This window comes from Dermacentor variabilis, chromosome 10, assembly GCF_050947875.1.
Source record: "Dermacentor variabilis isolate Ectoservices chromosome 10, ASM5094787v1, whole genome shotgun sequence".
In the NCBI taxonomy this organism is placed as follows: Eukaryota; Metazoa; Arthropoda; class Arachnida; order Ixodida; family Ixodidae; genus Dermacentor; species Dermacentor variabilis.
Window position 1 is genome coordinate 42809233 of NC_134577.1, and position 27105 is coordinate 42836337.

The following is a 27105-nucleotide window of genomic DNA, read 5'->3' on the forward strand; positions in this document are numbered from 1 at the left end:
GTGTTGACATATAGATATTAGGCAGTTTTAGCACCACCGTGTGGTAAACACGGTAACTTTACGGTAACTGCAACCGTACGTCGAATGTCGCTAGGCAAGCCTAGCAACGCTAGCAACAACGCGTTTCCGCATTGGTCGTAAGGCTATCCGGCTACGCTAAAACTGTGTTACCAGACGTTCATGGCTCTGGGAAGCGACGGGGGCGTGTCCGCGGAGGGGATTTAGAAAGGAATTTCTGCGGCTTATATTAACAAAACGAAAAAAAAAATCAGAACCGCAAATTAATAGGCCTGTTCTGTCCAACCCCAGCAATTCATGGAATTTGGAAACCGTTTCAGTTTACCTTTCACTTAGTGCACCAAAATCTAAGTGCACGAGCGTTGCAGCATTTCGACCCTGTCGAAATGTTGCCGCCGAGGCCGGAATCTAACCGGCAACTTCGAGCCTGTAGCAACGCAACGCTACTCCTTTCTCTTGTCCGCGTCTCTGTCATTTGTTTATTTCCTATTTTATTTCCCTCTTCTACCCTTCTACTCTTCTCTTTTCATTCCCTGCCCCCGAAAGAGTAGGCAGGCGTTGTGCCCCTCTCGGTGGCAGTTTCCTTGTTTCTTTTGTGTACTTGTATGTTTCCATAACTAATAATATAGTAACAATAAACGCCTTGGCCACTAAGTTACCGCGGCTTGTCCTTATATTTTCCTGTGATATATTTAGTGCGTTCGCCCTGACGATACAGTCCGCTCCCCAACCTAAAGACCTCGCTGTTTCTTGCGCCATTTCTCCGAAGGTAAAACTCCCTAGTGTCAAGGCCTTCCCGTTTCATCTCCTACGTCCCTTCTCCGAAGTGAAAGCCTCCTAATGTCAAGACCACATACTCGCTTTCTCTCATATATTGCTCCTTGACGTCAAGCTCGCCTCCCCGTTTCTTCCTACTCGTCATTTCTCCGAAGTTAAAACTCCCTAATGCCGAGGTCCTCCCGCTGTCTCTTCCACGTCACTTCTCTGGAGTTCAAACTCCGTAATGCCCAGTTCGCCATCTCGTTTCCACTCCTAACGCCGCATCTCCCTAATGTCAAGCCCAGCCTGTTGTTTTCTCTCTTAATTCCCTTCTCGGAAATTAATAACTCGTAAATGTCAAACCTGCCTTCCTGCCGCCCCTTCTCCAAAGACTCCCTAATGTCATATCCGCACTCCCATTTTCTCTCCTACTTTCCAAGTCTTCGAAGTTCCCGAAGCCTCGCGCACAACCCCAGAGTACTAAATTCCAATCCTCCAACTTCGCAACAAAAAATAAATAAATAAAAAAGCCGCCGGTGCCAGGCATGCCTTGTTCAGAGTGCGCGCGGGCTCCGTTAATGTTTGCTAATGAATCAAGCGTCGGCTCACGCCAATGAGGAACGCGTGCGAGAGAGAGAGGGAAATTTTTTTCCACCCTCCGGACAAACGAACGCTCACACGAACATAAAGGCGACGATGGCGAGGACGGGTGTACTCGCCGCCAGGCAGAAACGCTGCAGGTGGTGCGGCGAAAGCGAGGGGATCATCCTGGGACGAGCATAGAAAAGTGGTGGGGAGGAAGGTCGTCTTCGAAACGAGGAAGGAACTCCGGTACGGAAATTGAATTACAGATGCGAAAAACCGGGCTCGAAAAGATATACGCAGCCAGCAGCCACGCGTAAATCGTACCACAGCCACACGCGCGGACGTACATAAACCAAAATTGAAGAAAACATGCCGACGTCAGTGGTAAAAAAAAAAAAAAAGAAAAGAAAAAAAGAAGAGCCGCGTAAGTGCCAGAAGGAAAATAAGCAGCGACACTCCGCGATGAAGGCGGCGAGGGCGTGTGTTTTTCGAGAGAAAATACCACGGCTGTAAACAAGAGGAGCGAGATGTGTGGAAGGAGATATAGGCCGCGAAGGGAGGGGGCATGCAGACAAGGAAGTTGAAGGAATACCCGTTGAAGACTCGAAAACAAAGCTGATGGAAGGTGGTTGGGTGAAGGAGAGAGGTCGGGGGAAAGCAAACCGCGAAAGACGCTATAGCGAGTCTTTGGGAAGATCGAGTGCGTGGCAGAAATGCGCTAAAGGCGGCAGAAAAGGCAGAAGCAAAAAAAAAAAAAAAAAACAGATAACTGATATGTGAACGAACGGTTCAACACGGAGAGCGCACACAGTTTTCACTTTATCTCTGTGGAGACGCGCGCACAAATCCGGAAAAGGACGCGTGCCCGGCGAAATGACGGGATGAGTATGTGAAGATGCAAGTTGGCGAGGGAGAAAGGAAGGGGTCGCTAGGGATGGAAAGGGAACAAGACGGGGGATAACCAAGCGCTAAACATCTCTTCCTCTGCGAACGAGCAGCACAGATCCTGCTTTTTGGGGAGGGCCTTGCGCTGCTTTGCCGGCAATGTTTTAATTGCATTAAGAACTGCGTGTTGAATTAGTGGATTACCGCAAAGGAAACTTTCAATTCCTTTAATTGCGTTAGCGGTGGCATCTCAACGTTTCCCCCTCCCCCCATCCTCTGCCTTTCGCGTTCTCACAGCTCGAGCCTCTTGGAAAGGCGGGCTCGGGTCCAAAGGGTTTCAAGCTCCGACGAAACCCGAACTCCTTTTCCCCTTGTTTTTTCTTATTCCTTCACTCGCTCCCTACCCTTTATTCCCTTCGCATTTTTCCTTCTTGATCCCAAGAAAAGAACGCTGGCGGGCTGGCTCCCTATAGCGGCGGAGCCACACCAGAGCTCTTAATCAGATTACTCGAATGCGAGTTATAAGAATTAGCGCGGATTAAAAAAAACAGTGTACTGCTAATCAACATGCGAGAGACGGAAGCAGGGGCCAGGGGAGGGAGGTGCGGCTGGAAAATGAATTAGATGAAGACGGGGCAACACAACGGAGAGAAAGGAAGGGGACAGAGGAGAATGGAAATGTACGCTCGTCTTCATTTCGACCCTTAAACTCTGCGCATTCCATGACGCAAAGTACTGGGAAAGTTAAAACTAAAAGCAATGCAAGAAGCGAGGAGCAAGCAAATTAAACACGCGTGGGCGAAATGAAACCAATCCAGGTTTACGAACGTGGCATGAAGTATACGGCTGTAGACTACGACTAGGAAATCGCCGTTTTCGGCGCACAGACGTGTGAAGCATCGACGAAGAATCGCACGGCGTAATTCCGTCACAAATTGAGAAGTGTTCCTAGTGGACATTAAAACAAGCCTATTCGGCGTCTAATATATTTCATGAAAACGCCTTGTCAGAACACCTACATAGCGGGTCCGTTCTAATGTTAGGCAAGCTGCTCTATAAAAAAAGATAAGTGTAAGGAAACATGGTGCAAGATACGACTTCAAGACCTATGGTGCTCGGTCGTCAAAGGTCTAACGACTGAACCGTGCAAGTCTTAAAATCGTATCAATTCTTAAAATCGAAAATCTTGCACCGTCTCTTCTTTTTTCCCGCTGAACAGCCTCGCTAACGTCAGATAGGACATGCGGTGTACTGTATATATAAACTTCGTACGAGAGAAAGATGGAGATTTGAACAGATGTTTCTGCAGCCAACGTTCCGACAGCAAAACTTCACTTAATTTGCACCACCAATTTGCACTACCAACTACTTGTAACAACTTTTTCTATCGACCACTTGCACCAAACTACTTGCGTCAACTACTTCACTTGCTTGTACAAAGTCATGCATCAACTAGCTCACCAACGCGCTGTGAAAATTGCTCATCGTCAGCGCAACTGGCCCATGGCACCATAGATATGTTATCACGCGTACATTATTTTGCTCCCTCGAGAATGACCGTTTTGCACAGGCTTGCTGTGAAATGCAAGGTAATGCGTGTATCATTAGCAGACGGGTTGGACCCTCGAAATCAGATTTGGATGACTGACGACTGCGCTCGGCGCCATCGTAGTGCTTTGAATGTTACTTTTTATCTTTTTTCTTCGCCCGATGAGAGTTAGATTCGCGGCTCACACAGTTCTGGCACTGTCTGGTTCTTCACCGTCAGTACAATGTGACAATTACCTACAAAATTACCCATACAAACACCTTACCTACATGCTTTACACAAAATATGCTATACCTGACCTATACACTTAAGTTATCGGGTGCTCTTGTTTCGATATTTTCCTACAAGATGCGCACTTCTCCCGCCATGGAAAGAATGATGCGCATTTCGGTTAATGACGGGTTCAAAGCTGATAGAGCGTTAACCGGTCAGCGGTCGAGACAAGCGAGAAACGTTTAGAATACTGGTGGGGGAAAAACTGGAAGGAGATGGGGCCGGGGCTGTTACAGGCGCAGGCAAATTTACCATGTACATATAGAGGTCTTAATGAAAACTGAGAATACAAACCGAGATACGGGGAAAATGCTAGAATGCAAGAGATGTAGCAAAACCTGATTATTCAAGCGGGCTAGATCACTGTATTTCGCCACCCCGTTTCAAAAGAGATGCCATTAGAAATCATCATCATCATCATGATCTATTGTACTGCCACTGCCATATACTTTCAAAGTTGTTCATTTTCATGGTGCTCACTATTACCAACACTTTCCGGCTTGAGCATTGGTGCTTTCGCGCGTACGTTTGTATTTCTATACGTGTTGGTGTATGGCGTTTGAGAAAGAGAGTGTATTTGTCTCCCTTCTTTCCTCTTGTGATTCATGTTCTATTTGCCTTGTAGTAACATGACAACCCCGTCACTTGGTTAGATCTTTCGGGTTACGCTTGTGAAATATTGGTCAATGTATACGGTTTCCTTGCGACTCAATACTTTAACATGAAAGTTTCGCTGACAATGGGCAGGCCGCAATTTGCGATAAACGTGGCGGTGAGCGTTGAAGAGGCCACTGAGCAGTTTAGCTTTAAATACCGAAAGTAAGATATACTGTGACAGTTCTCTTTTTTGAAATGTTTTTAGGCCATTACTGCATCTCAACACCTGGTGGGCCAGTAATGCGTAACAAAGACTACACATCTGAGGGTTCGACTAATTATTTGCTTATAGGTACAGCCCTACAGTTGCGAGTCAGGAGTGGACTCTTTCTCTCAATACCAGTGAATTGATTTTTTTTTTCTTACGTTGCGTGTAGTCTGGTGCTAAGACAAGTCAGTGAAAGAACCTGCACCTGCGTGTGGTTTACACTCCAATGCATTCTTTATTCTCTGTTATTCAGCAAAGTTTTTGTTCTCTTCCAGTGAATTCCCACTTCCTACAGTAAGCTTTTGAAGTCAGTTATGAAACGTACGCTCGAAGAATAGCTGACATTACGAGTAAGTAGTGACCACACTTGTGCTTGTGGTGATCGATGATAATGTCGTGCATTGGCGTTAACTCGCGCATACCAATGTGAAAAGGCACGAAACAGACGGTCAGCCAAGTAACTGACAACGTCGCGTTACTTAATCCACACTTTCTTTTTCCATATAGCATATAGCTTACAAACATTTGTTTGTGAGCATTTCGCTGCAGTTGCAAAAACACTACGCTGATTTAGCGAGTTGTGTATTTAAAACAGCTTTTCTTAATGTCGGGTCATTGCTGCAATACGAATTTGGCGCAAGGCATGCTGATCGTTATTCTTTCTTTTTCTTCGCAGCCCCGCATGCCCGCCAGTCGCTGAGCAAGCCTCAACAGCAGCCTTGGTGACCTGGTAAGTCCGCCAATTTCGTCATCATTCTGTGCCCTGCTGTGTTGAGTAGCATATCATGATGTTTCCTTGACACTGTCGTCCTTCGTGATGGAGACGACGCTGCAGTTTCGAACGCTCGCTTTGTCTTATCTCCGTGGCCTCATCACACGATTTGATCACGAATTGCTTGATTTTCACTGCACAGTATAGACGTAGATACTTGACGGCGTAATTTAAGTCTGCGGGCTTTTACCGTAATCAACGAAAACCACAGACTACAGACGAATAGCTGGGGCTTAATACGTCGTATCTGTTTTACCAGGCAATAACTGATGTATGTCTCGTCAGAAGTCACACGTATACACACGCAAAAGGAAGTATCCAAAGAGTAGCGGCCACTCGATGATGCAGTGGTATGAAAAAACTGCTAAAAGCATTACACTCACTGATACATGCAGAATTTCTAAGGATTCGAACTGTACACATAATCTATTAGGTGCCCGTGTTCCGTTCTTAAAAACTCTGTTGCGTTCCGGAGCAAGTCACTAAAAGCGAAAACGGGAGCTCGTGTCGTCTGCTGCCGATCCGCCCGACTCGCCGTAAGATGGCGCCACGCATCCATTCGGCCCGCCGGGTTCAGCTCGGCGTGAAAGCAACTCGGCGCGGACACCGAGTTTTTTGCATCTGCAGCATGCAGGAAGCTTTACTGGACACACTACCGCGAATAAATTATCTAAATCAGAAGTGCGAGCTGCTATGCCAGAAGTAAATAGCTGTATGCTTTCATTCGCCGGTCGTTTGTTTACATTCACCACGACGGCTCACGAAACACCGGTTCCACTTTCCACCTGTTCGAGCCGCACTAGGAACGCTTGCGGCCACTATATGGTCTGAATAAATTATGGGATGCCTACATCGACCATTCAGTGTCCTCTCTAGGCAGGTATGTCTGGGCACGACAAGAAAAAGCGCCTTTACCTTCGCTCCGGGGTCCGCGTACGCCGAAGTCAGACGCGTCCTCCCATGCGCGCCGCCATCTTGCTCGGTTCGCGAATAAGGCGCGCGATGGCGCCACCGGCGCGGTCGCGCGGTGAGTCCCGCGGAGAGCGAGGAGGAAAAACCCGGCGCGCGCGAGGGCTGTCGGGAGAGCGTTCTCCAAAACCAACATGGCTGCGGCACGGTGTCAGCTGTGAGGATCCGTGTGAGTACCTTTTCGCTATTTGGCATGATCGCGGCCCGTTCCCGGGCCCGGTACCGGCGCGAGCGCGACGCCGAATGCGGTACCCACCGGACCGCAGCGTACCAGGAGTTCCGGCACCGACGCACGGACCACGGCGAGCGTCGGAAAAGGCGTCAAGCTCGCACCGCGCGCGCGCTACTGCTTCTATTGCTGCTGCTCCTCTAGGAGGAGCGGCGATGCTGCGCTCTCCTATCGGGAGCATGGCTTTCATCCCTCCGTGGGAGCAGCCCGCTGCTCCGCGTCTTCTTCGGCGCCCCGTTACTTGTCGCGCGCGCGCGCGGTGCTGCTGCTGGCACGCGTCCGCCTCGTGCGGATGCTGTTGTGTGGAGTGCGCGCGCCTCTGACGCGGATACGCGTGTCCTGTCGCTCTCCCGACGCCCAAGAAGCGCAACAAACGATCGGTCCCTTCGCTTTCGTGGCCGTACCGTGGACGGCGTGAATCACGCTGCGGATCGCATTTCGTTGGCATCTACGAGGACGCGCTTGCTGCAGTGAACGCGTGCGGGATGCTAAAGCAGTCGTGGCCAAGATCAACTCGCCGGTGAACAGGAAGATATGACGACAAATTCAGTTTCGTTTGAGACTTGCCGCGAGCGCGGTGCGCTGATTTTGCTGCGGCCGTGGTGTTTCGGGAGAGATTTCTCTTCATCGCCCGTTGGACTGTCGCCTTATGTTTCATTCTATTATGTGTGTCGTGGTTGGCAAATAAGTTAAGAATTTTTCTTTTTTTCTTTTGTCCGCTTTTAGGCCGCGCATCTGGTTCGAGATGCTTTGTCAAAACACTTATTCCAGCTTTTTCACTGATGACGTTGTCGCAGTGCAACATATATAGGTGTTACTACTTGCGTACTGCATTAACAACGGGACTCTGCGTTAATCTGTATTCACCGTGTGATTCTAAAATGCCTCAGAAGAGCACGAAAACTAACGGAGTCACCCACGAACATACCGGCTAGAACCGGAAGCGCGCTACATTGCGCGTATTCGCATTGTACACGAAAACTATGATGTCACTTCGGGGGAGACAGCTGATTCAGCGCAGAGTACGCAAAGCGAGCGCCCCGCGTGTAGTGCCAAGTTCCGGATTACACGTCGCCCGCTTCCGCAGTTCTCGCCAACGTTGGTTCTGGTCACTGCGACGATCACTTCGAAGTGATTTTTTTTATATATAGGAAGGCGAAAATTTTCAGTCTTCCAAGCAACCCCAACTTAAGAAACCGTTACTACGTTTAGAGGATTTACGGAGAGGACTGATGTACTAGACGGTGTAACAATGACGTTAGACGACGCCATGGAGTACCTAATTCAGTGGTTCAGTTCGGTACGCGAGACTTTAAGGTGAAGCGAGCATTTCAATCTGCACCGCTTCCCCTCTTCTGTGGATATCGGCATCTATGAGCACATTTATCACCTAGCATATACGGAAGCGCGTCTAGTGTCTCGTTTTACGCAGTGAAACGTTATGTCGGAGGAAAAACCCCGCAGCGAATGCATCAAATACATTACAAGTATTTTGCCTGCTAGAAACTCGTGTACAAGCGTCGAACTTAGAACACCGACCGAGCGTGAAGCGAATGACATCAACCGTCGCTAACATCATCTTTGGCTGTTGTCAGATTCCCGTCAGGTCTTTTGATGACGCCGGCCCGGTTAGTCTATAGCTGTCGGTTTATACTGCGCCAGCGACAAAAACCGATCGATTGAGCCGTTGCGACTCGACAGCCAGAGACGCATTTGTTGCACGTCTGTCGCCAGCGATGCAAGCTTGCTCTTGTGATCTTCGTCGCAGTTTGCTTCGTGACGATGGTGTGGTACCATCCTATGTGTTGTTCATGATGTCCCGATTCAAAAAAAGAAAGTTTAAACGGTACAGTGACCGTAGTGATTGTTCACTACGTGTATCCTCTAAACAAATACTACGAGCATTCATAATTGACTTCACTGTATCAAAATAACGATATAAAAAACAATGGTTTGCATCAAACACTCCATGCGGAATATTAAACGCGGCATTCAGAACACGCATCTGGAAGTGCCTAGAGTACACACTATTCGAACTGTCGTTTCTGCTTCTGAAACGCCCGTGTTGTTTGCTGCACGCTTTGAAAAGTTAGCCTGTATGTGATACCGCAGGTTCCGAGATTTCGCATAGTTTCTTCACCCGGAATCGGAAGGGACTTACTTTAAAAAGAATGATTAGAACTGCGTGTACTGCAGGTTGTCACGTCAATCACATTACGGTGAAGACTATGTTAACTGTATTTGACTTTCTACAACTACTGTCTTTTGTACTTTCCATCTCGTCGCGTTGACATGCAGAAGCTTGTTTCGTATATGTGCCATAAAGATAAGACGGCATCAAATGCTTTGAAACAGTTTGTTTCACCTTTTCATTTTTTTTTTCTTGCTTGTTTCACAAATACGGACCTCAATCATGTGTTTAGGGAAATTCTTCTGTTTCATCGCTTGTTTTATGAATGAACGTGTTTATAACGAAAGGGAACCCGTGTATAAGTTTGTGTCATTTCCGTAGCAACTAGGCGACAGTTTTGGATCTCTCTGTAGGACTCTGTAGGAATCAAGCAATATCATATTGTATGATTTTCTTTCAAGCGATGCGAAATAATTGCGCCTGCAATGCCTACAGTGCGTACGCCGTGTATAGCTAGGTATACAAACATTTGTTGCAACCGCGGTTCTGATCAGTTCCGCGCGACTACCGCAGTTACAACCTGCAGATTACTGCCCTTACACTGAATTACTTCCGAAATATACGGATGATTCATCTTCACTCAGGAGACAGAAGAAGCCATCGTTGCAGCACAAACACTGTTGTAAGCTAGCTAAGCGCTCCATATAGTGTACACCTGTGAGCAAAAGTATACGGACCAGGGGTTGCGCGATGAAGTCGTTTATTATTATTATTATTTTTTGCCTCTGTCTGTGAAAGCAACTTTAAGGACTGCAGTCCAAACTTGGCATCGCGAACTTTTCAGTGTACGCGTTAATTCGAGTTTGTGTTAGTTAATTACGAAGAAATTCAGTTTCTTCGGCGACCCTGTAGTCCGTGTACTTTTGCTCACGGGCGTACATTGTGTAAATGACTCGACGCTGTTCCATCTTTATGCAGTTTTTGCAAGAATTACCGTTTTCTTCCGACTCAAGCGCTCGACTCTGGCGGAGTGTAGAGACTCGTGCTATGTAATGAAGTGTCGAGTTGAAACGCTTCAGCATTTGCGCTACCGCTCTTCAAACTCGGTCTCATGAATGTGGGCTGATTCCGAATTCCCTTGCGGTTTATGAACTTCAATGGCCGCTGTTCCTTGGTGATCCGGTACCGCTTGTCTGTAGGCGGTACACGCGGTGAGATGTTCTAATCCTTTTAAGTTGCCTTTTGAAAACTCTTACCTCCTCTGTCTTGCGACGCGAAGATCTGTTTTGTCAGTTGTCGCGATCGCTAAGGTTACTATAGAAAGTTGCTCAATTGATGGCCCTCGGATAATAGTTTGCGTTTTGCTAAACACCATTCCTTCTTTTTTTTTACCTTCCCTGTTATAGTGCTTGCGTACTGGTCACCATGTCGAGTAACGTTGTGTCATATTGCTTACCGAAGGAGTTTGTGTCGTTTTTTTAGTGCCCGCGTTTACGCGTCGAAATGAAACAGAGAAACCACAGAACAAAACGAAAATAAAAATAAAAAAACCGATTTACATTTAGCGTCGGATTTGCTTCTGTGACAGAACCAACAAGCATCGATGTTCATTGGAACTGCGGGCAAAGAACGGCGCCCTTTCTCACAATACAAGTCACCTTCGTTTACAAAGGCGTTTATTATTATTTTTCATTTGAGAATATGTGTTCACGTTAACTGACTCGATATTATAGCACATTCGTTCAATTTTGCGAAAATTACCGTTTTGTTCCAGTGCAAATGCGAGGCGCCGCGATTCCAACCGAGTGTTTTCGCGAAATGCTAAGTTGAGATACACCGAAGTTCTTGAAGTATACGCAACCCCGAATTCGCTCGCCCGAAAGAGACGGCCCACCGGGCCGCTGGTCTGCGCGCAGCTTTGCTCTGCAGACATCATTGATCATCTTTCCGAGTGCACAGAGTTTCAGCTAAATTTGTGCGGTGAGGTGAAAAGCGCTACAGGATCCTTACAGGTTCTTTCGCTGCTTAGCGAACAGAGAAGCGTAGTGCAGAGCACAGAGATAGTTACGACGCGTGAAAAGCGTATCGAGAAAGAAAACCAAACGCGCATTGCATCAAACTGTCTGAAAATCGGACGAGAGTGACGTCACACGCACACTTGATCTCGCTGATCGTCTTCGAACATCGAACAGCACGGACCCGCTGGCGTCTTTTCGACGATAAGTCTCTACGGGACGTTGCCTCTCTGTATACGGGATCCTGCAGACTGCTGCGACGCACGCTTGCAGCTACGGCGACATTTGAAGCACTCAGGGCTTTATCCAAGCGTTCGCGACACTACAAATTAGCGCTACCAGTATGTGACATGGACAACGGAAAGAGAGGCACGAATACCGTCTGGTCTTTCGATACACTCACCCCCCCCCCCTCCTTTTTTTTCTTAACCCAGAATGTACAAACCTTGGGAAATGGCTGTATCATACGATTCACGTACATCGCAGTGACTCTACGACCGCCAGCGTTTGGCAGCCGTAGAACACGTGACGCTGACGTTGACAGGGACTGACCGAGATGTCGCCTTGATTTCGTTCCACCATTAAGAGCCACGTCTAAATCGATTCCCGCGAGAGTTCACCGACATTCAGATGCGAGGTGCATCCGGAGAGCAAGTTTTGTTTGCATATATTATCGCGACGAGCGCTGCAGTCGGAAATGCGCACGTCCGTGCAGTCGTGTCCATCCGGTGGTGAGTCAGAAAACGCCATTTTGAAACCGTCCATATTGTACAAACACATAACTCGCAACGATGTACATTGAACGAACCATCTTGGAGCCTGTGGAACACACGCTGTGATCTTTTTTTCATCGTGAAAGGAGCGTGAATATGTGGAGTTTATAGAGGCGTAAATTTGCGTAGTGTACAAGTAAATTGCTCCTGTGTAGATACACCGGTGAGCAACTGCGTTGAATAATTCAAGCGGGTTCTCATAACCTTCTGTAGCTGTGCCCCAGTACCTGCGATAGTAGGCACAAGATACTCGGCGATTCCAAACTGAAGCCTGTAAAGTTCTTGATAGCTAAACGGATAACCGTTTATCCTGATAGGATAAGCGGATAACACATGCGTAAACACATTGCTGCAGTATCTGCGTCACAGAGAGTGGGTTGTATGCGTTATCTCATGTTTTATCTGATTCCTTATTGTTAATACTGCTTTTTTTACACATGCCTTGCTGTAAATCTTCCTATGTAATAAACAAACAAAATGTAAGAATATAAATAAAGTTCGGTAAGGAAAACGGAATCAGCCGGCGCCATGTTTGGTAAATAATTCGTCGATTCAGTTCAAGCGGAAGTTCGCGCGAGCCGGCAATTCGAAATTTCGTTGGCTTCCACGGTCCTTCTTGTAACCTCATTCACATTTATACTTACTGATAAGTTTCCCCACTTTCAGTCATTTTAGCCGTGCCCGAAGACATTAAGGATACCTCGCGGACTTGACACAAATCACACGCATCATCATTTGACAGTCTACAACTGGTGCAAAAGCTCCTGCTCCACCGTGAAATAATTAAACCATCTTCACAGCAGCGCAAACTGTGTACGCAAGTAAGATGGATGAGTGTTAACTCTTATAGAACTGTTCACATGTTCTTTGAGGAATAATGGTAGTTGTTACTGTAGGACAGAAGTTCGCGTGCACAGCCATGGTTGAAGCCCAAGAGTATGTACGCATCCGTATGCAATATTACGATTCGAATTTCTTATCCGATTTTAGTCGTAACCTCAAAAGTGTCGCAGGTACGTCTCGGACTCCTCCTTTCGCGATTAGTCTTTCTTTCTCATTTTTTTTAATCAACGTTAATCACTGCTGCGTCCTTCCACTTTGTTTCACGGCAACCGCTTGTAAAAGCGAACACTCCCGTGCCCGGTGGATGACTGACCTGAAAGGCATCATCATCATCATAATCATCAGCCTATTTTATGTCCACTGCAGGACGAAGGCCCTGCGATCTCCAATTACCCCTGTCATGCGCCAACCGATTCCAACTAGCGCCTGCGAATTTCCTCATTTCATCGCTCCACCTAGTCTTCTGCCGTTCTCGATTGCGCTTCCCTTCTCTTGGCACCCGTTCTGTAACTCTAATGGTCCAGCGCTTACCTAACCTATGCGTTATGACCTACCTGCCCGGGCCTATTTTTTTTTCTCTTAATGTCAATTAGAATATCGACTATCGCTGTTTACTCTCTGATCCACATCGCTCTCTTTCTGTCTCTTAACGTTACGCCTAATATTCTTTGTTCCATCGCTCTTTCCAAGGTCCTTAACTTGTTCTCAAGCTTCTTTGTCAGTCTCCAAGTTTCTGCCCCATGTGTTAGCACCGGTAAAATGCACTGATTGTACGCCTTTCTTTTCAATAGTAATGGTAAGCTTCCAGTTAGAAACTGATAGTGTCTGCCGTATGCACTCCAACCCATTTTTATTCTTCTGTAAGTTTCCTTCTCATGATCAGGGTCTCCTGTGAGAAGAAATTGACCTAGGTAAACGTACTCCTTCACAGACTCTAGAGTCTCACTGGCGATCCTGAACTCTTGTTCCCTTGCCCGGCTATTGATCATTATCTTTGTTTTCTGCATATGAATCTCCAACACCGCTCTTACGCTCTCTCTGTTAAGGTCCTCAATCATTTGTTGTAACTTGTCCCCAATGTTGCTGAACAGGACAATGTCATCTGCAAACCGATGGTTGCTCAAATATTGGACGCTGATCCTCGCTCCTAAGCCTTCCCTGTTTAATAGCTTGAATACTTCTTCCAAGGGCGCAGGCATGCGTAAAGTCGCAGTCGAGGTGCTCGCTTTCAATGACGACTGGAACCAAAGGTCATTGAAATCTGCGGGCTTAATTCGGTATATACTTTGCGCAGGAGGAGGAGGAGAAGGAAGTAAGGAGAAAAGGCAGGGACGTTACCCAGAAATGCGTCTAGTTGTATACTTTGTGCAAATGGCAAATCAGTTCTGCGTAAGCTGCAAGGTCGAGGAAGATTCGCGAAAGGAGAAAAAAATGTGCTACGTTCTTGTGGATGGCAATTTTCGCTTTCACGCAATCAATTGTGCATACTCACTGAAAGGTGCAAAGGCGGGGCTCGCAGATTTCACTGACCTGTGGTCTCAGTTGTCCTTAAAAGTGCAGCGAATCTGGCGGCGGCATAAATCGCTACAGCAGGATCTAAGGGAAATCTGTACGAGACACGTATGGTCAAGGCAGCATCATTCCAACCGAAAGGCGCGTGGCACCGTACACCTAACTATACATACCTCTAAAATGGCGGCGGTGCCAGGTTGACTATATACTGCGCCTGGCTACATACCCCGAAAATGGCGGCGGCGCCAAGTTGGCTATACACCGCGCCTGGCCTCTTACGAGATCGTTAACGTTATTGGCGTACAGCACGCTCTGCAGCTTTACCCATACACCGGAGAAATTAAACGAAGACAACGCTACGAAGCGCGAGGTGTCCAGAAAAAGAGGTCGACGAAAAAAGTAACCCGCTGCTCGAGTTCGCTGCTTGGGAGCGCCACCTCCACAAACGCAGACGACTATATGGGCCCGCAGAGTGATATGGTTTTCTCTTTGTTTTCTGACGGTTTGCGCGCATCTGCAGATCTTTACTCGCACCGGTACTACAGGAAACATTGAAAGATATTACGCGTAATACTGATGCGCCACTGCTTTGTGTTAAGCGCGAAACTGTAACGTTAAATTGCGAAGCTTTCTTTCCGAGCCACCCGTCTATCTCTCGTACAGCTTTACGATAATTTCACGTGGATTTCGAATGCCCGTTAGCAGGAACAAGACATAAAGTTTTAAGAATACCAATAATAAACTCTGCCTCGCACGTCGGATTACTCTATTATTGCACGTTTGCCGCCGTATCGTAGCCAATCGTGGCCACTGGATTCCTCCGCGGCCCTCGTCACCGCGGCCCAATCACGCTCGCAAAACTGTGACGTCATCTCAAGCGCACACATTCATTCTGTGGCACATTACGCGCACGTCGCTGAGTGTCTTCGATTTCGTGTCGTCAGTCTCTGCGCCTTATATGCATGCTAAGTGCAGCTCGTCTTCTCTCGGCACTGATTGAGCTGCCGGCGAGGCCGCGCTTCCTTTGAGGATATACGTCGCACTTTCGGGGACATTGCGCGCTGTAAAGTGGCCATCACCGCGTCCCCTTCACAACGATTACAGTGCGGCTAACAAAATGTTCTCTTTGCCAACCAGCGGGTACGCATTTACAGGGATCACGACGACACGGTTATGGGCCATTGTTGAATGGACGCGTCAGCGCTGAATGCACGACGAGTTGTGCACGGCTTCCTGTGAATTGATTGATTGATTGATTGATTGATTGATTGATTGATTGATTGATTGATTGATTGATTGATTGATTGATTGAGTTTAACGCCCTAGAGCGACGTCTTTGTGGGAACCTCCGTGATGATTTCGACCGCCTGAGGCTTGTTTTGACGTGCTCCTATACGCGAATCAAAGCACAAGAACGTTTCTGCATTTCGGCCGCCATCGAAATGCGACTCGCCGCAGCCGGGCACCGAACCCGTGACCTTGTGGCCATTTGCAGAACGCCACAGCTACTGATCCACCGCGGCGGGTAAATTGCTTTATAATCACATCCACTGCTCTATGTGTTATAAGACGGCTTCGTATCTACAGCCTGCAGCCTCGCATGCGTGCCTGCATCGTCCTTTTCGAATAATGTCGCATCCAACGCTTTAAAAGTCGTTTCAGTTTCGATCGTCGTTTCACCCCGCGGGACGGGGTCATTGTTCACCTGAAGCATACATTCCATGACGGCTGTAGCTCTGTTATCATCATCCACAGGGATCATCGCGTATACCCGTGTACGATCATTACAATGTATGCCAGTGTAGTTTATTCCTCCTTAACGCTGTTTTCTTGCCCTTGCGCAATCTCTCTTTTTCTCTTTGAGTGTGTTTCGATTATGGGTAGCTTTGAAGGCACTGTACTTTGACTGCTAAGCAGACAGCTTCGAGTTGAAGTAATGGAAAGCTTCTGGAAGACATCACGTGAGACTTGGCGCCACCTGGCGAAGACAAGCAAAAAAGCTAAGAAGGTTACAGATTATCGCTGTGTTGTAACACTTCTAATGCGCGAACCGAAAAACGCTACGTAGATTATACAATAAGCACACCAGGAAGCGTGATCACGTTATCTTGTGCACACGCGACCTTCCCTTCGAGTTCCCAAGCATTCCGCTCATACGCCATCTTGTTTTGACAGCAATGCAGCCATGCATCGTCTTCGACTCCGACGGTCCCTTCGCGAAGCTATTCCCTTTAAATTGTCCGCTTCGTCAGAACTGGAACGAGACTTAAGATGACCGCTGTCCGCCTGGCTGTCCCTTTAGCCGTCGGCGGTGAACACTGGAACACGGCCTCTATCTCGGAACAAAATCGTAAGGGTCTCAGCGTAAGTGAGCGACTTTTCTCGCAGGCTGAGCGTGTTCGAACGAAAGGTCATACAGGCGAACGAAACAGGGAAGACGCATGACCTCATCATCAGCCTGGCTACGCCCACTGTAGGGCAAAGGCCTCTACCATACTTCTCCAGCTACCCCGGTCACGTGCTAATTGTGGCCATGTTGTCCCTGCAAACTTATTAATCTCATCCGCCCACCTAACTTTCTGCCGCCCCCTGCTACGCTTCCCTTCTCTTGGAATCTTGTCCGTAACCCTTAATGACCATCATTTACCTTCCCTCCTCATTGCATGCCCTGCCCATGCCCATTTCTTTTTCAGCACCGGGCGCATGATCTAGGGCGTGCAAAAATGCTTCCTCCGAAAATTTCGTTGTATCTCGCTCTACAAACAGCGAAACAACTGAAGACGCGAAGTCACTATCAAGTCGAGAGGGGTGACGAAAGGCGTACACGATTCGTTCAACTTCAGTGCTTAATTAGAAGCTTCTGCAGATTACGACACGAGGTGCACCCGACAAAGTGGCAGTAGCGGTTGCTGCCGTCGTTATTATTCCATAGCAAAACTCAAGCTCGCTAATAGGGTTACGCATAAAAGAACAATGAAATCGGGTTCCACTAGATGGCACGTGAGAGACATATGTGCGTATCCGTTTTATGGAGGTTGAACAAGCAGTTTGGTGCTAGATGGGGCGTTTCGGCTATTCGCTACTAGGCCGTATGCTTCGGCAATGACACCATGCAAGACGATCGTACATTTCCAGCTGCAAGAAGCGGACGTAACACTTCTCATCGACACCTATGTTAGAATGCAAAGTGCTTAGGTTAATTTAATGTGTGCTGCATAAAACGTCGACTAATGTCCCGCTACACCCTCCTATACCGGCTTTCTGCGTTCAGCACCGGACGGATTCCTTGATTACGCGGTTCGTAATGGACCCGCGTGACACTTCAGTTTTACAGTGAACACTGAATAGCACGAAGAGCTGAATGGCGCGACATTGACGCTCTTATCGGTTCCTCGGTACCGAAGGAATACCTGCCTGGTTCTCGAAATTTAGTTTTTGTTTTACTTGTACTACCAATTAGGACACTTTCCATAGCAATTGACGCAGTGACGCTTGGCGGTAGCAGCGCTCGACAAATGCCTGCTGCGGACACGTAGTTATTCTAGAGCTTCACATTTAAGTCAGTGTCCCAAAGTGACGACGAAAAAACAAAATCTGCTTTCGGGACTTCGCATTTTCTTGCCTGCGCTTTAGCGGCTTCTGAAGAAACAGCGCCCAGTCTACTGAGCAGCGGGTGCTTTTTTTTTTCTCTCCGAATATCTGAAACAACTGTGCAGGCTCGGGTGTTTCAGCTCTGGTGCTACACAACTGCCTCGAATGTCAGCCTGCGAGCAAATCCGTTACTGCAGCGAGCATGCGACAAAGAGAGAGAGAGAGAGAAATTTGGCTATCAGTCCCAGTAGGTCCGCGCAAGCGGCACTCGAAGGCCACGCCGAAGCACGCCGGTCGCACATAGCCAGCATCAGTAGCAGTCGTACTGGGCCCGGTGTGCGACGCGTCAGACATCCGAACGGACAAACGCCGAGCGGCGACGGGCATTCGCGGAGGAAGAACAGCGGTGCGCGCTTAGGACGCGCGCTCGGGCCGGCGTTGGAGGGGGGGGGGGGTGGAGGCGGCGGCGGCGACGGGAGGCTGGATATGAAACGGCTCGCCTCTCTTCTTTTCCCGGCGGCCAACAAGCGCTCCGCCGGTCTCCATGGAAACTGCGAGTATTTCCAGCCACCGCTGCGCGCCTCGCTCGCGCCGGCGCCCCCCTTCCTCCCGGCTTTACTTCATTTTCCACTCGTCCCACATCCTCCTCCTCCTCGCTTCTTTATTTTTCTTCCCCTCCCTCTCCCAATTGCCCTGTTCCCTTTCCTGCGTTCTCCATCCTCGGGATCCTTTTTATCCCTTCGTCTTTTTCCCCTTTTCGCCCTTGCCGATCCCCGCGGTCAGTTGCACTCTCTCCTTTTTTCCTGCTCGCGCTCCCTTCCTCCTCGTCTTTTCCATCGCGCTCGAGAGAAGACGGCGTCGAGGGAAAGGGAAATACGAGAACGGATCTGTTATTGCAAACCTCTTGGTCACTCCGTCCTTATTATTATCGTTTCACTTCTTTTTTTCTTTCTTTCTTTCGCTTCCTTCACCACCACCCTCCCGGCCGCGCATGCCTCCTACACCGACCAGGCGCCGTTTTGATGGTTCGTCGTTAGGTTTCTCTCGATCATTTGTTTACCCTATATTTTATTTTCTTACTCCTTTTTTCCACCCCCTCCCACTTCTCCTTCCTTCATCTACGGCGGCGTCCCTCCTCCCCCCCCCACCCTCCTGACTGGACAGGCCCTTCCGTCTCTTCTTGTCGGCGCTGCGTTCGCTGATTTCTTGGGGGAGGGGGGGTGGGGGTGCTCCTGCGCGCTGGCTTGCCACCGGCCGCTGTTGCTGTCCTGTCCGATTTTCGCTTTCTCTGGCATCCGCGGGAGTTTTTTTTTGTTTTGTTTAGTTTTGTCTTGGCCTCCTTCGGCTTATCCGTACGCGCGTGTTTCTCGCTGCATCCCTTGATCTGGTTATGATTGCGAAGAGAGCAGAAGGCGGGAAGGAACGTCACGCATGACGCGTTGACGAACTCCCCCCCCCCTCCCTTCCACCTATCCCTTCCCCACCCGTCTTCCCGTTCGCTCCCCTTTCCTTCTTACCGAGGCCTTCGCTCTTTCTCTTACATACTGTTTCTTTACTTGCGCACTTCTCCCGAAGCATTCCCTTGGAAACCTTGCCGCATTTTCTATCGGCCTCTATCTTTCCATCTTCTCACTCCCTAGACGTATATTCCTCTAGTTATCTCTCTCTCTCCCTCACACTCTCTGTCTACTCCCTCCCTTCGCAGCCGAAACGTTCTCGCGGACTCGTAATTGGATTCTGTCGATTCCACGCGCGCGCTTGCAGTGTACAGTGGCCGCTACTACCGCTGCTGCAATAAGGGAAAACGATGCGATGCGAACCGCGTTCGTATCGGTTTGCTTTGGATATTAGCCCCGGGCGCGTTAATATGGCTGCGGGTCTGCGCGCCCAGCAACATGTCGACGCCGCGAACGATGTCGCCTCGATGCTGTCCGAAAGGTCGACGGCTACGAGGCTCAGGCCCCAGTTTTTGCGAGGCGCATAGGGCGTGTGTTCCCATTCTTGACGAGCTTCGCGTAGAGGCCGGTAAGCTATTACAGATGAAATCTGTGAATTCCGTCATTGTTTTCTATTCCTTTATTTTTCTTTTTCGAGCTGATCAGAGAGGCAGCAGTCGTCCCAACAGCCGATCGGAAAAGGCGAATTTCATAAAACGGTCGAATCTGACGGCGTCCAGAATAGAAACACGTGTATTTGGAAGGCTAGGAAGACAAAGTATTGGAACGTGTATTGGGTTCGCACCACATCGAGTTAGGAAAAATTATTTTAAAAAATATATTAAGAAAAGCTATATCGTAACTCTTGCGGACGCAAACCTGGTTTTTCATGTATAACCGTGGTACGACCGCGCATTATCTATCTATCTATCTATCTATCTATCTATCTATCTATCTATCTATCTATCTATCTATCTATCTATCTATCTATCTATCTATCTATCTATCTATCTATCTATCAACATTTCTCGTTTTTTTTTTTTCGTGACGTTAATCTGCGTCAGAAACCGTTTATAGGTGCAAATAGCTGGCCACAACACAAACAAAGAAAAACATTAATTCTGCAACGACAACAACAAATACTCTTAGGATTGATTTTTGTAAAGTGACGCGCTAAAACGAGTACGCTTATCGCGCTCTTCAATATGCTAATCTACATTTGGAGTGCCACTCGTAAAATAGGATTCTTGAGAGCTGAAGAGTGGCTAACAGGTTCGTGAAAAAGAAATAACAAAAAGATGAATAAGCACGGGGGTAAAAATGGAAAAAGATACCTGATGAGATATCGGTTCTCAGAAGGCGTGCTTTCCTCTGCAGCTATAGAGAACGGGGTCTCACTTGGTAGGCGCGTTCCTCCCTGTGTATTACGGGAAGTGGGGGTGGGCCGGCGAGTCAACATGGCTATATAGCATGGCCTCCCCACTGTGTCGTACAGCAGCCGGAAGAAGAGCAATACGTGCCCCGTGCAAGAAAAGAGAGAGAGAGAGAGAGCAAGGAGAGGAAAGAAAGGGATGTCAACCAGATGAGCGTCCGGTTCGCTACCCTACACTGGGGAGTACGGGAAGCTTCATAATAAGGCCTGGGTGCCTAATCGGTCTTGCCATCCGACCGCGATGACGCTAGTCACGTGTTGGAATTTTTTTTTTTGCTGACCTTGTCACGTCCTTTCTCTTCGTCAGGAAAATATATTCCAATGCGCATCTGGATGATTGATTGATTGATCGATCGATTGATTTGACGTCCCATAGCAGCATACTGGCACTGTGAGAGATGCCGTCGCGGGAGGCTCCGGTATAATTTTGACCACATAGAGTTCGCTACCGTGCGCCCAATGCACGGTACGCTAGTGACTTTGCACTCAACCGCCATTGAAACAGGACCGCCACCGCGGGCAATCGAACCCACGACTTCGTTCGTGCTCATGCGGCAGAATACCGTAACTACTGGGCCACCGCGTCGCGTGCATTTGCATGCTTGAATGAGCAGATTAACACGAGACAGTTTCAAGTTCGCGCTTAAGTTTTGGTATCTTTCACGTTTGTATGAAAAAAAGAAAGGCCGAAAAAACGGCGACGTCGTCTGCTGCTGAAACTGTGCAGTGCAACATGAACGCATACAAAGACCAGGTGATGCGAAGCAACTGCGTTGCTCTAAATTGACACTACGGAAGGGTACTATACTCTATCAATAAGAAGTGTTAAGTTTGCAAAAAAATTTCGCTTACCTATTTTACGGCGATAGCAAAAAAATTATGCTCGTCTGGAAAAAGACAAAATTTACAAAAACAGGGGGAGGGCGGGGGTAGTACACTTTTTGTCACGCTTCTTGAGTGATTCTACCGGAATGGGGGCAGGCGGGGACAACCGTGGTGCATGCCTTATTGAGAATAGTTATAAGCTTCGTTAACGACTCTGACAGGAAATTCAAGCATTCGTCTTACGGCTTCAATCTCCCAGACAGAACCAATCCCTACAGTGGGCCGGCAGCAACTTGGCAAGCCATCCTAAAACCAGCTGTGCCGAACTCTCAAAGGAAGCAGAAAAGGAAAAAGCAAGATTGGCTGAAAACAAGAGAGAGAGAGAGAGAGAGAGAGAGAGAGAGAGAGAGGGGGGGGGGGCAACGGGTAGTATCACCCAAAACTGATAGGACCGGCACCGTCGGCACCACTCTAAACTCGTCCATCACGTGTTCGCAGCTGTCTAATAAATTCGCGGCTTCGGCAGGGCGTTGATGGAACAGGCCTGACTGGAGCCACCGCGGAAGCCAGCGCTGACGGCGCTGCTTATTTTGCCCGCCCGCAGTACACGCAGAGCTCACGAAACGCAAATAAAAATGGAAGTGGGTACGGCCCCACTTGAACGAGGACGCTCTCTGCAGTCCAATACGGTGTTGTCAAATAGAAATTAAGAAAAGAAAACCCAAAAAAGAAACCTAGATCCCGCGATACGAGCACTTAGAATCCGCTAAAGAAAAGCCGCTAAATGCAAACAACATTGAGAATCGCATTCAAAACACGTATTATCGCCTAGCTTGCCCTGTCGTGAATTACCAGTTTCCCAACGCAATAACCTGCAATAGGCCGATGGATCATCCCCATTTTGATGAATTTTCATCATCATCATGTTGAGAAACGTAGATTGTTGAGTCAGTTGGTGCATTATGTAGTGTCGTTGAGCGGAAATACGGTCGAGAAGAAACGAAGTGGATATGGCAGACGCATCTGTCCCGTCCGCTTCGTCCCTTCCCGCCCCTATGTCCGCTCACTCAAGGACAATACTTCATCATCATTGCGTCTACATAAAACACATTGAAAAATAGTTACACTGGGCAGAAATGTCAGTGTTGTTGTTGTTTCTTTTACACAATGAGATAAAAGGTAATTTATCAGTATCAACAAGCGTATCGCGAAACAAAACTAAAAAATAAGATGCTTTTGTGAAGAACTACATTCACTGGACGGATGGAACATTGAATGACCGGGCGGTAGTTCAAATTGCAGAAGAAAATGTCCCGTTTCATATTGGTACGTTCGCGCGCCCTCCGTGTCCGTTTCTTCGCTGGTGCGGCTGGGTCCAGGGTCGGTGCCGTCGCTGACCCCGCAGAGCTCCATCGTTCCGACCTCGTGAACAACGTGTTAGAGCCGCATGTAACTGAAACGGCATTTATCGTTTCTTTGGAGACCAGGCCGCGCACTAACGTTTGGTACTCGTCATCTCAGTGGACATTTGTTTGTTTAGCTTATATCATCTGCTCGCGTGCTGCTGACTGAAAACACGCTCAACATCCCGTGCTCTACGACGGCAGAACGAGTACTGCTACGAAGCGAAATTATCCCAACTGAATTTTTGCACGTATTTCACAGCAGCCATCTCACGACGCAAAATACCCTCTAAAGCAGGTCTGCGAAAATTGGCGACGAGTGACACTGCTTCGGACAGCACTGTAAAATAATTTACATCCTTAAAATGAAAAAGGGTGTAAATGTGTCTATAACTCACACGCTTAGGGTGCGATTTATACAACTGACACCCTAAGGTGCGAGTTATAGACACATTTACACCCTTTTTTCACTTTTAAGGGTGTGAATTATTTTACAGCGTTCCCATACTGCTAAAGCTTATTGTTCAGTGGGGGAACGGAGGCATGGAGAAAGAAGTGTGGAACGCACTGTCTAGCGGATGAAGATCTTAGTTCCCTCTTACTCCCAGAGGGGCATTAGAAGCTATATGTTTACGAGACGCCAAGCACGCATTACTGTAAAGAAATCTGAATTTCTTGTACCGGCAGCACGCAAGTGCAAAAGATTTCTCGGTAGATAAAACAAGCTAAACGCGCTAAATTTAGCGGAGGAACCGCTAAACTGGCAAAACTGACTCGAATGTGTCGAGGGAAGGCACTCAGTGTCCCATAGACTTGTAGAAGTCAACGAGGGTGATTTTATTGGATGGGCTTGGATTCTGTAGGATTCGTGTCTCTCAGGTAACCGTGGCTGCCGTTTGTGAATGGGCTTGGATTGCGTAGGATTCGTAGGATCGCGTAGAACTTAACGAGCGCATAAGTACACCTCTGTCGGTGTAACATTATTATTACGGTTGTTTGATATGAAAGCACACATAAACTGGGCCGTGCAATTCGTTAGAACTTGTAAAAAGACACAGGTGGGGCCAGTGGGCGTGCGCAATGGCTAATTTACATACCCAGAGAATGGAGTTAGGTGTGAATCACTATGGAAATTCGACACGCGGACGTCCACAACGAATTAGGATCTCTTTGACGTTGGCCCTTGATCTCGCCTCAAACGACTATGACCTGCTTAGACCAATGATATTTCTCCTAACATAGAGCCACGGTTTAAGTAAACTATCCTCTCTCCGTATCTCTATAGTTGACTCCAACTTGCGTCTGGAAATGAGGAAATTTAGCATAGGTACATTGCACGATACGATCCGTTGAAAAATATGCGCATGTTTGTACAATCATGCGTATCTTCAATGCGTACGCACGCTTGCTATATAACGCAACAAGTTTCACTTTTTACGTAGAAAATACTATTTCAAGCAGGATACAAACGTTGTAAAGGACTTAGTATTCACAAGTATAGCATTCCGAATTTAAGCATGACTGAACGAGAATACTTGGAGACCATAGTTATAAACACTGATTTTTTTTTCTGGTGAGCTTGCCTTGTGTTAGATGCAGAAAATACAAAACATAAATAACGTAAAAAAAGTGCCTGTGTTGAGTATTTTGTGCCGAATTCTCCCAATGCACACCGAGTCAGTAAGACTTTTAAATGAATCAATCAACTAATCGGAAACAGATCTCGCCAGAAGCGGTGATCCGCGTGTTCTCATTACCAAAGTGCGCGTTGACGCGGCTTACGTAGAATCCCGCTATCCTTATCTTGCCGCTCACAAACGCCGTGCATTTCAGATCGACTCCTATTTTATCTAAAATCTCGAATAATCGTCTCATCGCCGTCACTGGGTGCCAAGGAGAGTCGCGAGATACTTTTCGCCGTCAGAAACGGACCACGAGAAAAAAATGATATATAAGTGGGCTCGCGTTCTCTAAAATTGTTTCTTATTTGCCTGGCTTATACTTAAGGCGCCGTGTTACTCGCGGCCACAGTGTACCTACGCCCTCCTTTTTTCTCTCCTCGCTAATTTCTGCTATAGTCGCTGTCCAGAAGCGACGAGCGGCCGACCGATAACATCGGCCAACGAGTTCTATTTAATGCCCGCGGCTTGGATTGGATCGTTTCTGATAGCGAAGTGTAAAGTTGAACCGCCTTATATAGAGAGCAAAAGAAAGAAAATATGGAGATACGTTTTTGAGCCCCTTAGTCCTGCTCTGCCGGCTCGCGATGGCATCGATAAGTAATCGTTCATCTTGTGCTATAGCTGTCTGGGCCTCTCGCGGTATCCTCGTGAGCCGACTGCACGATGCATAATCTCCTTGACGCCGGGCGTTGATCGCATAATTATATAGCCGCCAGGTATAAAATTCGCGCCCTAAATTAGTGTGCGCGGAAAATGGGGACGGTACAGAAGGACAAGTTCAAAGGCAGAATAAATACCTGTACAATGTCGAAACGAGAAGGAAGGGGGTTAACCGCGGGGCCCGATTTTTATTAGTAATATCATAAGAAGCCAACAAACACTGACACGAAGGACAACTTAGGGGAAATTACTTGCGCTTAATAAATGAAATAAAGAAACGAGAAATTATTGGAAATGAAAGTGGATGAAAAAAAAAAGTTGCCGCAGGTGGGGAACGATCCCACAGCCTTCGCATTACGCGTGCGATGCCAATAAATGAAATAAGGAAAAGATAAATTATTGGAAATGAAAGTGGATGAAAAAAACAACTTGCCGCAGGTGAGGAACAATCCCACAACCTTCACATTACGCGTGCGTTGCCGATAGCCAATGAATGAAGCAAGGAAACGATACGTCATTGGAAATGAAAGTGGATGAAAAAAAAAAGTTGCCGCAGGTGGGGAACGATCCCACAACCTTCGCATTACGCGTGCGATGGTCGTGCCCGTATGCACCGCAGGCGTAATGCAAAGGTTGTGGGATCGTTCCCCACCTGCGTCAACTTTTTTTTTTTCGTGCACTTTCATTTCCAATAATTTATCGTTTCTTTATTTCATTTATTAAGCACAAAAATTTCCTCTATGTTGTCCTTGGTGTCAGTGTTTGTTGGTTTCTTAAGATGTGGCTATACAGTGTCGAGTGTGTTGTTTGACGCTCTGTGTGTCGTATGACAAAGCAGGACGGAAACGGCAAAGGTGACAGAATGCGTGGGCCGCCGGGAAGGCCATTCGCGACTGTTGAGCGCCCACAGCTGCAGTCGAAGTGACGAAGGCGTCGAACCCTCAGCCTGCAAGAAGAAAACCGTTTTGAGACGCAAAATGTGTGGCAACTCTGCTAGCTGCAGTCGAGGCTGACTAATATACACTTGCTCTTCGTTTACAACAGGAATCAAGTATTGATGCAAATTAATCAGCCGTCTTGTTTGACTAATACTGGAATTCCTTACGGACGTCCACTTCGGCATACCAACGCCTTTGGCACTGCAGCGATCACAACTTTATCTCGGTACAGCCATCTAATGGCAATAATTTCAATCGCTACCGCTTATATGCCTCGTTGCGGCTTTTCACGTGTATCCGACCTTTTAAAAAACGCGCGAACTCATTCAGTGGGGGATCGAACCTCCGTCCTCTTCTTTTCCCCTTCTGGGCAGCAGAGACAGAAGATTCATACCCTCCTGCAGCGCGGCCAGTCCTGTGCAGGCTTAAGGAAAACGGGAGTACTCGGCACTCCTTTGGGAATGGAGTCCCGTATATAACAACATCTTCGACGGCTCCTTTACTCCCCAAGTGGAGTCAGTTCACTCGTCAGGGGAATATGGGAACTCCCCTGACTCCAACCGGGAGTACGAGAACCATTGCAAGATAAGAGTTGAATCTGGGTCAAGCATTTACTCTCTCAAGATGAGTTACCAGGACTCCTTTCTTTCTTTCTTTCTTTCTTTCTTGCTTTCATTTTCTTTAAGAGTGCGCTCCTGAGATAGCATTGGCTCAGCCTAAGAAGGGCGTTTGTTACTCATCAAGGATAATATTAAAAAAAGAACGCACACACAGCCACACAAGGAAGGCTGCCTTGCAAGTGAATGACAAGGCCTGAGGTGTAAAACCGGAAAAACCTTTACACCGGGCGTGATAAGAAACACCTTGTCGGCACATCCGTGCGAGCGCCCGCAACGCAGCCGCTTCGCCCAGGGGTGGGTTTCGCCGAGCTGCGGCGGAAAAAAAAAAATTGTTTGCAAC

At 47.8% G+C, this 27105-nt stretch overlaps 2 protein-coding genes across 2 annotated transcripts in view; one reads left to right on the forward strand and one right to left on the reverse strand.

Moving 5' to 3' along the window:
- LOC142560412 (uncharacterized) overlaps positions 1 to 6687 on the reverse strand; it is a 398440-nt gene extending 391753 nt beyond the window's left edge. Inside the window, exon 1 of the mRNA XM_075672505.1 lies at positions 6622 to 6687. The gene's annotated coding sequence lies outside the window, so the exon portion shown is untranslated. The remainder of the gene's footprint in view (positions 1 to 6621) is intronic.
- Positions 6688 to 6798: 111 nt separating this feature from the next.
- The window catches only part of LOC142560413 (uncharacterized), a 235936-nt gene continuing 215629 nt past the window's right edge, over positions 6799 to 27105 (forward strand). Inside the window, exon 1 of the mRNA XM_075672508.1 lies at positions 6799 to 6844. The gene's annotated coding sequence lies outside the window, so the exon portion shown is untranslated. The remainder of the gene's footprint in view (positions 6845 to 27105) is intronic.